This window comes from Anas acuta, chromosome 2 (assembly GCF_963932015.1).
Source record: "Anas acuta chromosome 2, bAnaAcu1.1, whole genome shotgun sequence".
NCBI classification, from domain to species: Eukaryota; Metazoa; Chordata; class Aves; order Anseriformes; family Anatidae; genus Anas; species Anas acuta.
Window position 1 is genome coordinate 17060227 of NC_088980.1, and position 12048 is coordinate 17072274.

A 12048-nucleotide genomic window follows, 5' to 3' on the forward strand; every position below is an offset into this window, starting at 1 on the left:
TAAATAGATAGATGTATGTACAGATATGTGGATGAAGGTATTTCAAGAACATTTGCTCCTGATTTTTAAAACTTCAGCATTTTCTATTTCTTCACAATGATTTCTATGAAGACAGCTTATTTGTCATTTTTAAAACATCCTGGTTATTCTGGATTATCTTTTTTTTTTTTTTAATTAAAAAAAACATATAATCTAGTATGAAAGTTTTATATTACCTGATGATAGGGTGCATACATGTCTCTTCTGTCAAGATCTGACTATACCTGCCTATCTCTTGAACAATATTTCTATAACTAAATGTTAAAATATTACTTTATCTTAGTACTCATTATGCATAGGACTCCATGACCTGCACTGACAGAGTGGAGCTCTGCATTGCTAGAGGTTTGACTAAAAACACATTTTCAGAAGCTAAAGGGATAGGGGACAGCTACTGAAATTACAGACTACATAGATATTTTTTTCTCTGTTTCCCTCCCCCAGGGTATTTGATGAGTGTAAGCTATGTACATCCTTAGTGTAGCCACTCTCCTTTCATCTCTCTTGGCTGCCTGCCCAAATGCTAATCTGTGACCCCACAAAGAGTCTTTTGTGTGAGACTGAGGCAGAGTGGCACACTGAAACAAACCTACCAATAATACCCTTTCCTCTGACACTGAATGGAAAGAAATATGTATAAAGCAGCAATTATAGCCAAACCGTGGAGATGCAGTAACTATTTCTGTGTAAACAAAATTTTGATTTTTTATTCACAGTTAATAATACTCAACAATTTACATGGTCTTCCAAGAAGCACGATTTGGTTTATGCAGTGCTTGACTCAAAAGCAGGAATAAGTATGTGACTTTAAATGAGTTATGTGCACTCTGGATTTTCCAAGCCTGTACTTGAAACTGCAAAGCATGTTTCCAATAGCTTTGAGCTTGAAGTCTGAATTTGTTTTGTTTTGTTTTGCGGAAGCCGTAGTGGTTGTCTTCTGTAGTGTGGACCTTCACAGATGAAAAAGAACTCGTTAACAGTATCCAAAACAAATTTTATAAAATTTAATACGGCATCCATTTTCCTGCACAGATATTTTGTGTATATACAACTTAAACATTATTTGCTATGATACTTATAAAATCATAGAAGCTAATCTATCATACTGATATGGCTCTTTTTGCTATAGTGTGTGAGTACATGGACATCTCTCATGCACTTACTCCTACCATAATCTGTTTAAGATTAGAAAACCCACCATTTCTGTTTTACAGTTAGAAAGTAATGAGTCACAGAATGCCCAGGTGACTTCTCAAAGATGTTTTTGAGCATTTGGGTCTGATTTGCCAAGAAGTTAATGGCAAAAAAGGGAGGAGAATCTAAGTGCCAATATGCTTAGGTTATATAAATTAACAGTTGCATTATGGTAGCTGGTTCAGGGTACTTCCCATAGAATAGTATTGTAGAACTGGACTGACAATATTGCTGATTACATCAGGATGATATAGCGAAGTGAAATTGTTTATTACATCAGTATGATTTAGATCAACTTTATTTGGTCTGTGACAGATTTAAGACTTTTTAAACAGAGTATATAAATTATACATTACAGTACATAAACTGTTATAACTCTGACAGTCATAATATTGGTTTGAGATCAGTCATGACCTCTGTATGCCAGCATTATTTCTAAATAATTTTAGCCTTAAGAGTGGCTTGTAGAGTGAAGATCTTACAGGTGGTTTGGCAGTGGCATCATTTAGCTGGTAGAACTCATGAGAAAATTTGTACTGCACCTACCAATGCTACCTGTGAGTCTTAGAAAAATATCTTATGATTTTGGATAAATTAAGGTATACCTTTATTTAAACTGTAAGGCTAGAAGAGCTGAACCACTTATTCAAATTAATTATCTTATTAGAAACATATTTGTATAAATTAGTTATTTCCAAAAGGAAAAGTTACTACTGCAGGCACATTGGTAACGACAAAATGTAAGTATACTGTCCAAAAACCACAAATGATTGTGAAAAATTGCTAAGAAAAGTCTACTCAACTCTGTTGATGTTGGAACAGCAATATTTGGTTATGATGCTACTTTGAAAAAAACAGTATTTATAGTGTTATCCCAATGTACATCAGCCCAAACAGAAAAACTGAGAGAAACTCCACAAAGATGTTATTTGGGCTATCATAAAATTCATCCAAAGGCATTATGGTGATGAGAGGAACACTGTCAACTGTTTCCTCACAGAGGAACGTATAAATAGTATGTTTTGAAATAAAAAATAAAATAAAAGTAAAAATCAAAGTTTTAGAGGTTATTTTCCTTCCTTGTATTTAATACAGTTTTGGGTGCAAACATAATGTAAGGCCTCATCCTTTCTTCTGTTTTGTCAGCTTTCAGCTTTCAAAGTTTAAATTTTAACCTTTGTTACAACTACAACTGTAAAGGCTTTCTTAAAGAACTTCTGGAAGTCAGCTGTGTGTGAAGTCTGTCAAAATTATTCAAGTAAACAGTCTGAGACTGGGAATTTGAGGGAAGAAAGGGAAAGTTTTTTATCCTATTTTCTTAAAACGTATTTGTAAAATGATATCTCACTTTTCTGATAAAGTGTCATCCAACCCCCCCCAACACACACAAATGCATTTCTTCCTTTTCACCCTCTCAATGGAATTTCATGAGTGTGATGAAGGATGATCAGCCATCTAAAGATGATTGTGTATTTCCTACATAAAGGGAAAGAGAATGTCCATTCTTTTTCACGCACAAAATCTCTTTTCTCTTACACGCAAAATAAATGCAAAAGCAGAACTAAATCAGGTTTAGGAGGGAAGGGCCAAGAGATGAGCATGTGTGATGGTCAAGTAGCCTTCACTTTTGCTAAGGTAGTGACTTCTACTGGAGGCAGCAGTCTGGAGTTAACGTGGGTGGAAAATATGCTGCAAATGACCCATGTTATTTAAGATTTCTATATAAATTTTGCTTGTTAAGGAAATTGTAGTGTAACCATATGTATAAAACTAGAATGGACATTTCTGTATTAAAAGTAACCAGGAAAGGTAGCTGAACTTTGAAATTCTTCTGATACTTAACAGTTAGAAAGATTATTTGCCATTGTAAATATTCTGTTACTTTTTTTTTGTTTTTAACACATTTTACTGATTAATAACTCCAGTGTATGAAGATTAGCAGTTCCCCATAATGCAAACTGTTGTTCATTTGTTTATATTTTAAAAATTTTACTTAAATAGTTCCAATATATTTTTGTTTATGTACTTTTCTTTGGATAAGCCTGTAACGTCAAAACTCCTTGCTTGAGTATGTACAGCATTTTCCAGTTTCTTTGTTTTCCTTGTTATGCTTCTTGTATTTATATACGGAAATCTTGGCAGTTCAAACTTAATGCTCTTTACTGATCTCTTTCCATTTGCCTATTTGTTTTCTCTAGACATTATCGTATTTTAACATCATTCATACCTACTTCTCTAAATTTTATCTCAATTTTATGCATTTTTTAATCCTTGATAATCTGGATGTAGTGTACAAATTTTGAGGTTTTTGTTACAAAGACAGACATAAGAAAGACAAAAAGGAATTTTTGGCTTGCCCCTCAGACTTTACAGAATAGCAGGGTCCTTGGAGATTTAGGAAGCCTACAAAGTGGCTTGGTGAGTTCATAGTTGGTTGCCATACTTGCCAGGGCCACAAAGTGCCGACCTCTCCAATGACTCTTGCCACAGGCTGCCTAGAAGTTTAGTGGACCAGTTGTCATGGAGTGTTTGGGCTCCTACAGACATGCAATCCTAGATCCAGAATGAACTGCCATATATTGCCCTGAGGTCCTTAGGAGCCCAGTTCCTCCTGTAAAACACAACCTGAAATCTGGGAAGCAACAGGAAACTGAGAACGTAACCTATGTCTCCCAAACTGGGGAGCCTCAGATCCTAAGTGCAAAGCAGCTGCCTGAGAGCTTGAAGAACTTAAGCCAAAAAGCTTAGGAGCTCCTGGAGACCTGGCTTTCCAGCTGTTTGGCAGCCCATCCGGCAAGAAGTCAGGGATTCTGTGAAAACCAGAAGCCAAGCAGCCTGGCAGGCTACTCACCAGCCATCTGGCTGACAAGAGAAAAGATGAAGAGGCACGTTGGTAATTTAGCCTGCCTTTATGCCTGGTTTCTGTCAAAACTTTTCAAGAAGTCGTGTTCTTATGGAAGGTTTTGGTTCCATTCCATTAGCATTTTCTGATGGAATACTGTTCCACTGGAAAATATTTGACCAGCTTTTCTTGTAACTTAGTTTATAATAGCTACACATACTAGTCAACAGCTTGTCATGTAGCTTCTGTACTTTTAAATTAGACTTGCTAATTAGATTTAAAAATCTATAAAAAGCTTAAACCTCATCTTCCTCCCATTTTTTTCGTTTTCATCTCTCCTTTGTTTTTCCTTCTTGTCCATCTCACTTTTTTTCTGTCTTTACCCTCTCTCTTACCATATGTGACTTCCATAGATTTTAAGGCAAGAAAATAGCACAGAGATCTTTGTGTCTCATTTGCTGCATAATACAAACCAGAAAATTTCAAGCAATCATTTTATCTACCCCAGAAGCTTTTGATTGAACTATAACATATTTTATACTTCATGCTACTTGTTCAGATTCTCAGTGGTCCGTAATTGTAATTGGTAAAATATGATATGATTGCCTTCTCAAATACCACTCTAATTTATGGAACCATGCCAGAGTTGCAACAACACAAACAATAGTTGTTATAACTATTTATTTGTTTGTGTTGTCACTGCATTGATTGTTTAGCTAGACTGTCCTCAGAACATTTCAATATTACTTTTTTGCAATGCGACAAATAAAATGACAAAATAAATGACATTAGTACCAGCTATCTCACAAATATGTTAATAATTATATGAAGAAGTTTACTTAGACACTTATTCAGCTTCAATGTTTTGAGCGCTTACTTGGATTCAGTTCAACACAAATCCAATGGAAACAATGTTTAGTTTTTTCAATTAGTCAGTGTCATCAGTTTCTCATGCTTCCATTATTATAATGCTTTTCAAAATAATCTAAAGCAAATCATGACGTTTTCGCCACTGTGGCCTCAAAGGACTCTGATATTAGTAATTTCATTGCTTCTGTGAAAAAAAAATAGGATTTGGCATTTATCCAATACTGAACTTCAGTGAGAGTTGTGAGGAGTAAAGTGGAGAAAAAGTAGGTGTAGTCTGCCAGGCTGAAAAGTAAGGAAAACAATAGACAAAAGGACATCCAAAATTTGTGTGAGTGACCGTGAAGACATGTTTTCCCCACCAACTTTCACAGGACATTCATCGCACGCTTTCTTGGGCTGTACACTTGACTAATGGACTTTGCCATTATTTCTTGAAGCTATCAATAGCAAATATACATGCCAAGTATTTAGCTGTGCGATGAATTTAGCCCTGAAGCACACAGAGTAAGGGATTCTGCTCTTCTAGGCTATGGAGTAGCACTGGAGCTATGTTAAAACTACTAATGTAACACTAAACCTGCTCTGGCATTACCTCTTTCAGTGAGGTGAAGAGGACAGGATAATATGTGTTGATTGTCTGCTATTACTTTCCCAGCAGATTGCATTTTCCCAACACACTGTACAGAGAAAGAGTTGTGAATTATAGTAAAAGAGGCTCATCTTGCAAGGGTTTCTTCATCAGTTCCGCTACAGTGGAAGCCTTCACAGCTCTATAGACAGGAATAAAATTAGTCTTTAAATATAAAATAATTTGAATTAATATTACCATTGTGTTGTTTAGTTTGAAAAATGAATAGAAACATCCTCATGCATTGTGTTTAACTTTTTTCCTTTTTTTCAGCTGTAATTTATAAATTAAAAAAAAAAAACAAAAAAACATATAAATGTGTTGCATTTCTTTATTTTGAATTTTTAATTGGTTTGTGCATTAGGATAAGTCATTCAGTTGGCAATAGGGCATGCAAATGGACTGCTTCCTTCGCTGAAGAAAAGGTAGTTTAAAGATGACTCTTGCTAATTAGAGTTTATTTGCACAGCCATACCATCACTTTTCTGGGCAAAAGCATTTCAGTTTGACAAATCAGGTTTGACACCTTAAGCTTTTTAAGATGTTCTAAGAGTGAAATACTACTTGTTTTTAGTGGAGAAACTTTTATCTTTCAAGTGGAGTATTTTTAAAGATAAACACAATGTGTTTTTGTAATACGGTGTTTAGCTTTAAATCTTTCAAATAAAGAAACCAGTATTCACTTTGGAAGAAATAAGAAGGGAATCCAGTTACAGAAGAATTCAGTAGTGCCTGTTCAAATACTGTATGTCCCAACCTAAGGCTGATGAACTTTATTTACATAATGAAAATAACCACACACACACACACACACATACACAAACCCAACAACCATATAATATGATGACAAGAGAAGTCAAAAATCTCAAGTGTTCTTCTTGAATAAATACCGAAAAGATCAAATGATTTTTCCAAATCTGTCTTTTCTGCAAATATTGTAATGCTTTCTGCTCCCAATTAAAATAAAAATAAAAACAGTGTAAAGCTGGTCTATCTCACAGTATTTCTGCTCTTGTCAGAAGCCAGTGTAGAAATATTTGAAAAGGAAAAGTTAACTAAATTTTGTTGATAGGCATGCTCTTTAAGATGGAAATACATGACTAAAGAGTAACAGGATGAAGCTTTATTAGTACTGCAGGTAACTTTGCTGTCCTCAGCATATATGACAGATATTATTTTTACTGCTTGAAATTGCAAACTCCTCCTGAATACAGTTTTGAAATAATATTTGTCATACTTCTTGAGGATAAAAAGAATTTCATTTTTACAAAACTGTATTTAAATTGAACTGAGTGGTATTGTTAGGGCAATAGAAGTAAGGTTCTGTCACAATAAGTAAAGTGGGGGGAAATTAGCTAAATTAAATAAGTTTTTCTTACCTTTTGTTTATTTATTTATTTTTGTATACCTATATCCTAAGATGTTCTTGAAGCTTTTCAAAATACTTTAAATTTGTTGATTAGCTTCACAAATAACATGAAATTAAATCTAGTTTGGTGGCTGTATTAATAGATCAGAGTTTGCAGTATATAAATGCGAAGTATAACTGTAGTCTTGGGCTGGAAATGGAACACTTTCCACTTCAAGTTCAGTATGAAAGTCATGTTATTAGCTAGTAGTAACCAGGTTGTACAGCCCAGACTTTGAAACAATGCCATTTACATTTCTGCAGTGAGTTTTAAGGACTACGAGTAAATGTGAAAGCTTAACACACACAAATAGCTGGAAATGACAAATCCTTTGGGTTAAGTCTCACAAAAAAGGTTGTGTTTTGATTGATTTATAAGGTCAAATTTAAAGATAGCTTTTCTTTCTACCTGAAACAAAAAGTACAAAAATATTTCCAAAGACATGTTATATATTATTTCTCTTCTCTTATGTTACAAAACTATAGATGGAAATGCCTGAGGGAACTCTTTGATTTGGAAACTAAAATCACAGAAATAGCCTTTACAGTATGGACAGCTATCTGATCATTAATATAAGTATACTCAAAGATTCAAAAGAATTGAATCCAGACCTCTGCAATCAGAAGCACAACTTCGTATAATTTCCTCATATGAAGATATCTTTAAATGATGACAATTGTATATAATACATAAACATTTCAGTAAAAGTAAATGAAGTAGAAATTTACTGTACAAAGCAAGTATGTGGTTTTGCTAAATGATATCAAAACGATTGCATTTGTTGTTTAAATTCTTTGAAAGAAAAAGTAACATAATGGATTTTAAAGCTCTCATTTCAGTCCTTCTTTCTGCTCATTGTTCTTCAAATTTCTTGCTTTTTTGCTTTTCTCTTTGTCTTGCACAGACCACCAGACTACACCCACAATCACACTTGGGAAACTTTCCTGACATGTGGTTTCTGCAGTTTCCCTCTGCTTTTCATCACTGGTAGAATGTTCTGTCCTTGTGTTTAGCTGGTTTCACAGACGATTATTGAAACTCCTTTCTTTTACTTACTGCTTGATTGTTTATATATTATTCTGTCAGTTTATTATGACCATACATTTTTACAAAATGTGGAAAGTGCAAGCTAGTCAGAAGAGAAATTTAATAAATAGGTTATAATCATCTGGAGAGAAAATATGTACAGGTAGAAAAATGTAAGATTTCCATGTTCATTAGGGTGGGATACAGATTATCTTCTTTCTTCACAAAACTTCTTAAAGAACATGAATACACAGATATCTGAACCATCCAGAAGAGCAGGATCATTTGCATTTATAGCTGAGCCCCTTACAAATCTTAGACACTTACTGTAGAGTTTACTTGTTGAACAGAAACCTTTCTCATTTATTGAGCCAATATTTAGACACAGCTTCTGGAGTAAGTTTCAAGAAATTTAAGTAAATGTAAAATATCCATTTTTCTAGCCATTTAGCTCTTTGATACATATAGTAAGAAATTTATTTGTAGGATTTTTCTCTGTGAGCCATTTTTTTCCAGCTTTTACTCAAGTTTTAAAATTCCAAGTAAGGCATGAAAATTCCTATCAAGAAATACTGTTTTAATTCAAGTGATTGTCTGCAGGTTTATTTACATTGTGGTATATTCTTACTAAATATATACATAGTATATACTAGCAATGATAAACTTTTATCCTAGAGTACACATGGGAAACATGCTGCAAGCCCACCTCACTTTACATGCAGCTCACATGGTAACAGGATTGGCAGAGTGCTGCCCTTCCTTCGTTGCTTCTCTCAGCTGCTTCTCTGAATCACAAACATATGTTGTCCTTCTGCATAAACATCTAGATCCCCTTTTAATTTCTGTTAGGACCTGTATTATTTGTTCATTCTGTTAATTTTAGGACTTCAGCCCAAAGTTTGCTACTGAATATTACCTTTCTCCACACGCCTTGGCTTCTGGTTTTGATCCTCAAACAGTATGGCTTTCCCTTCCAGTCTCAAGAATTTCCCTGCCTGTGTTAGAAAATATTACATTCCTGATGGGGCTACCCACTGCTTTTGCTTTCTGTGTGAAGGAAACATCACAGCTAAGAGTTCTGCTTAGCATGTAGACCCAGAACTAAAGAAGTAGGAAATTTTATTTTCCAAGTCCATGAGCGATTTGATGGATTTGCTCAGCAAAACTAACACAATACAATTGGAGTCATACTCTGCTAATAAATCAGCTCTGAAAAAGAAATAAATATAATCAAAACCATTCTTGGTCTTATGGTCACTCCTTAGCCCTAGGAAAGTTCACACTGTCCATGTTTGCACTTTCATGAAGACCTAAGACCTTTCACTTCAAAAGGGTTTCAGGAGGAAGTCTGTTAGATTTTATTCAAAATTATCCTATTGACCTGTTGAGGGAAGTGTATAAATGAAATTCCATTTGTAGCCCTTTCTTTCCATCTCTGCTTTTTTTTTTTTTTTTTTTTTTTTTTTTTTTTTTTTTTTACCATCACTGACATGCACAGGCTAAAATTTCTTCCACAAATTTACTTCTGACCACTTAGCCAGTCACTTTTGCTCTCTTTCTGTGTAATAAGAGTTTGACAGCAGGCTGTCCAATGCCACCTTTGTACAGCAAGATGTCACAAAGAATCTGCTCAGATCTATTTTCTCCTTCAGAGTTTCTAACTGTTCTTTTCAGAAGAACATGCTCTTGGTGCTGATAGATGATTGCAGATCTTTCTTAGAACTAGTAATAAGGTTAGCATTCTTAAAGCATATTTAGTTGGATCAGTTTTTGGATCCATGTGCCTTCGCTATCTTATTTTTGCCTTGGATTTCTAAAGTATTATTGTCATTCAGCCCTGTATTTCTGTATCCTGGACGTCAGTTCTGGTAAAATCCAGTGTCATGCAGAATTTCATAAAGGAGGATGAATAAAAGGTCTCATCCCAGCAAGTGACATAAGTTTTTCCTTTTCTCCTTCCTTCCAACTTAAAAACAATGGCAGCTGCTGCCAAAGGAAGGAGTATGTAGACCAAAAGAGTCACTGTATCCACTAGGTTGATAGAAGTTCTATCAGATCATCACTAAAATGATTTTTCAATCAATGTCTGTTCTTCTTAGGTAACTTCTTGGCATTATCTGGCCAGCTGTACCCACAAAGATCTTACCTACATGATTTCATTTTCAGGCCTTAATCTACCTGAATTTAGCAATAGTCTTGGCACCATTCTTTAAAAGAGCCAGCAACACTCTGCTGATTGCAAGTAGAATAATTATTTAGAGGAAACAGTCTTGGTTTTATACCCCTACCCTATGCAAAGAAGTCCTGTAATGGAAGACTTTGCTTTTGAAGGTCCTTTTTGACAGCAAGGAGCTCTCTAGCTCCCCATAGACAAGGTTTTGTACTTCAAAATAATTGAACAGCTATGCTAAGATCCATTGGAGTGCTCCAGTTCATTTTTAGAAGGCATTACTTAGTTTCTTACAGCCCATGCTATTTGTTGCCTCCTAGCCCTCTCAAAGTAGACACCAGGGGTTCTTCAGGGATGCAGTGCTTTGACCATCACTGCTCCTCAGCACCAAGTACTTCATGTTGCTCAAATGCAAACTGGAGATTCAAGGAAATATCATCATTTACATATTTCATGACTAGGACTTCTTAGATGTTGTTATCAACAAGAAGGGTTTTATCTCAGAGCTCAAGATTAGCTCTTAAATCAAGTATACTTCTGACCAAGTGATTGGAAAGGCTCCTGCCTGGATATGGCCCAGGCAGTTCTGAATTCAGAACCTTTCAAGTGTTTCTATGCTGAGTGACAGAACATTTTTGTTATTATCAGATTTACATTTAAGGTATTTCACTTAAATGCATCATTTAATGCATCCTCTAAATCAAAACACCTGCCACCCGAGTGTGTGCTTATCAGATGTCCTCTGAAGCTTTAATAGGCCCTGCTAATATCACTATAAACAGCAAAAAAGAATCTACCACATACAGCTGTCTAAACAGTATCAATAGAGTTCTCAAAGATAATGCTCTCCAGTTCTATCCCAATTGTTGTCTTCAACGAGATACACAGTTTAAGAGCTCCTGCCTTTCTGTTCTTTCTTTTCCTATCATACTTCACATAGTGATCATTTCATTCTCGTACCCTCAAGTTCAGGATTATTTTGTTTTCTTTTAGCCTGCTTCTAACAGATTTCTAAAACTCTTAATCCAGTAGTGCTTCCTTTTAGGAACAAGATCCTTTAATGGGATTGTATCTAATCCTGTCCTTTTAATGCAAATGCTCTTTGATCTTGTTTACCATACTGACTTTTCTACTTGTTTGTAAAGACAGTGCCCTGGTTACTAACCCTTTTGCGAATAATAAGATTTGGGCACTAGTGGCATACTTTTGGTAAATAGTTTTCCATAAAAATTAGATGACCGTCAAAGAATACCTGAAGTTTTTGCCCATGGTGTTTCTGACTTTTATGTATTTCTTGATTAACAGTTCATTTGCTAAAGTTTTGCTCAAGAGCAATCCTTTTTAGCCACAGTGTAGTCATTTGCTGGTTTCTATATTCACTGGACAATGAACTTCATGAGAACTGTTCATCTTTCCATATCAACATCTGAAAGGTTGAAAATCTACCAGAAAATGTTGGGCTGGATTATAGATTATGAACATATATAAACATATATATGAATATATATAAAGAAGTGCTAATAAAACACATATATCTATGCTCAGTATAAAGGTCTACTCAACTAAAGTAACTGAAGGGCCCAAGCAAATAACAAAGTGATTTCTCCATGTTACGTTATAAAGCTTGATATCCTCAGGTTACGCACTTGAAGTTCATTCCACTCCATTGTTAATTATTATGCTTGCAATAAAGTTTCTGGAAATGATGTTTCATTTTGCAGTGTTGTGTCTTAGGTTTTGTGTAACTAGACATCCTAAGAACCTTTTGTAGGTGTTTGGCAGAATGCTGCTTGGAATTACCCACAGATTGAATAAACATGTAAAAAAAACATTTGAAGAAGTTTATGTTTTTCTATTCTGGCATCGTTTC

The 12048-nt window shown here is 34.9% G+C and overlaps 1 protein-coding gene across 1 annotated transcript in view; it reads left to right on the forward strand.

Annotated features, from left to right (window-relative positions):
- The window catches only part of ODAD2 (outer dynein arm docking complex subunit 2), a 90582-nt gene that overhangs the window by 50036 nt on the left and 28498 nt on the right, over nucleotides 1-12048 (forward strand). The window lies entirely within an intron of this gene.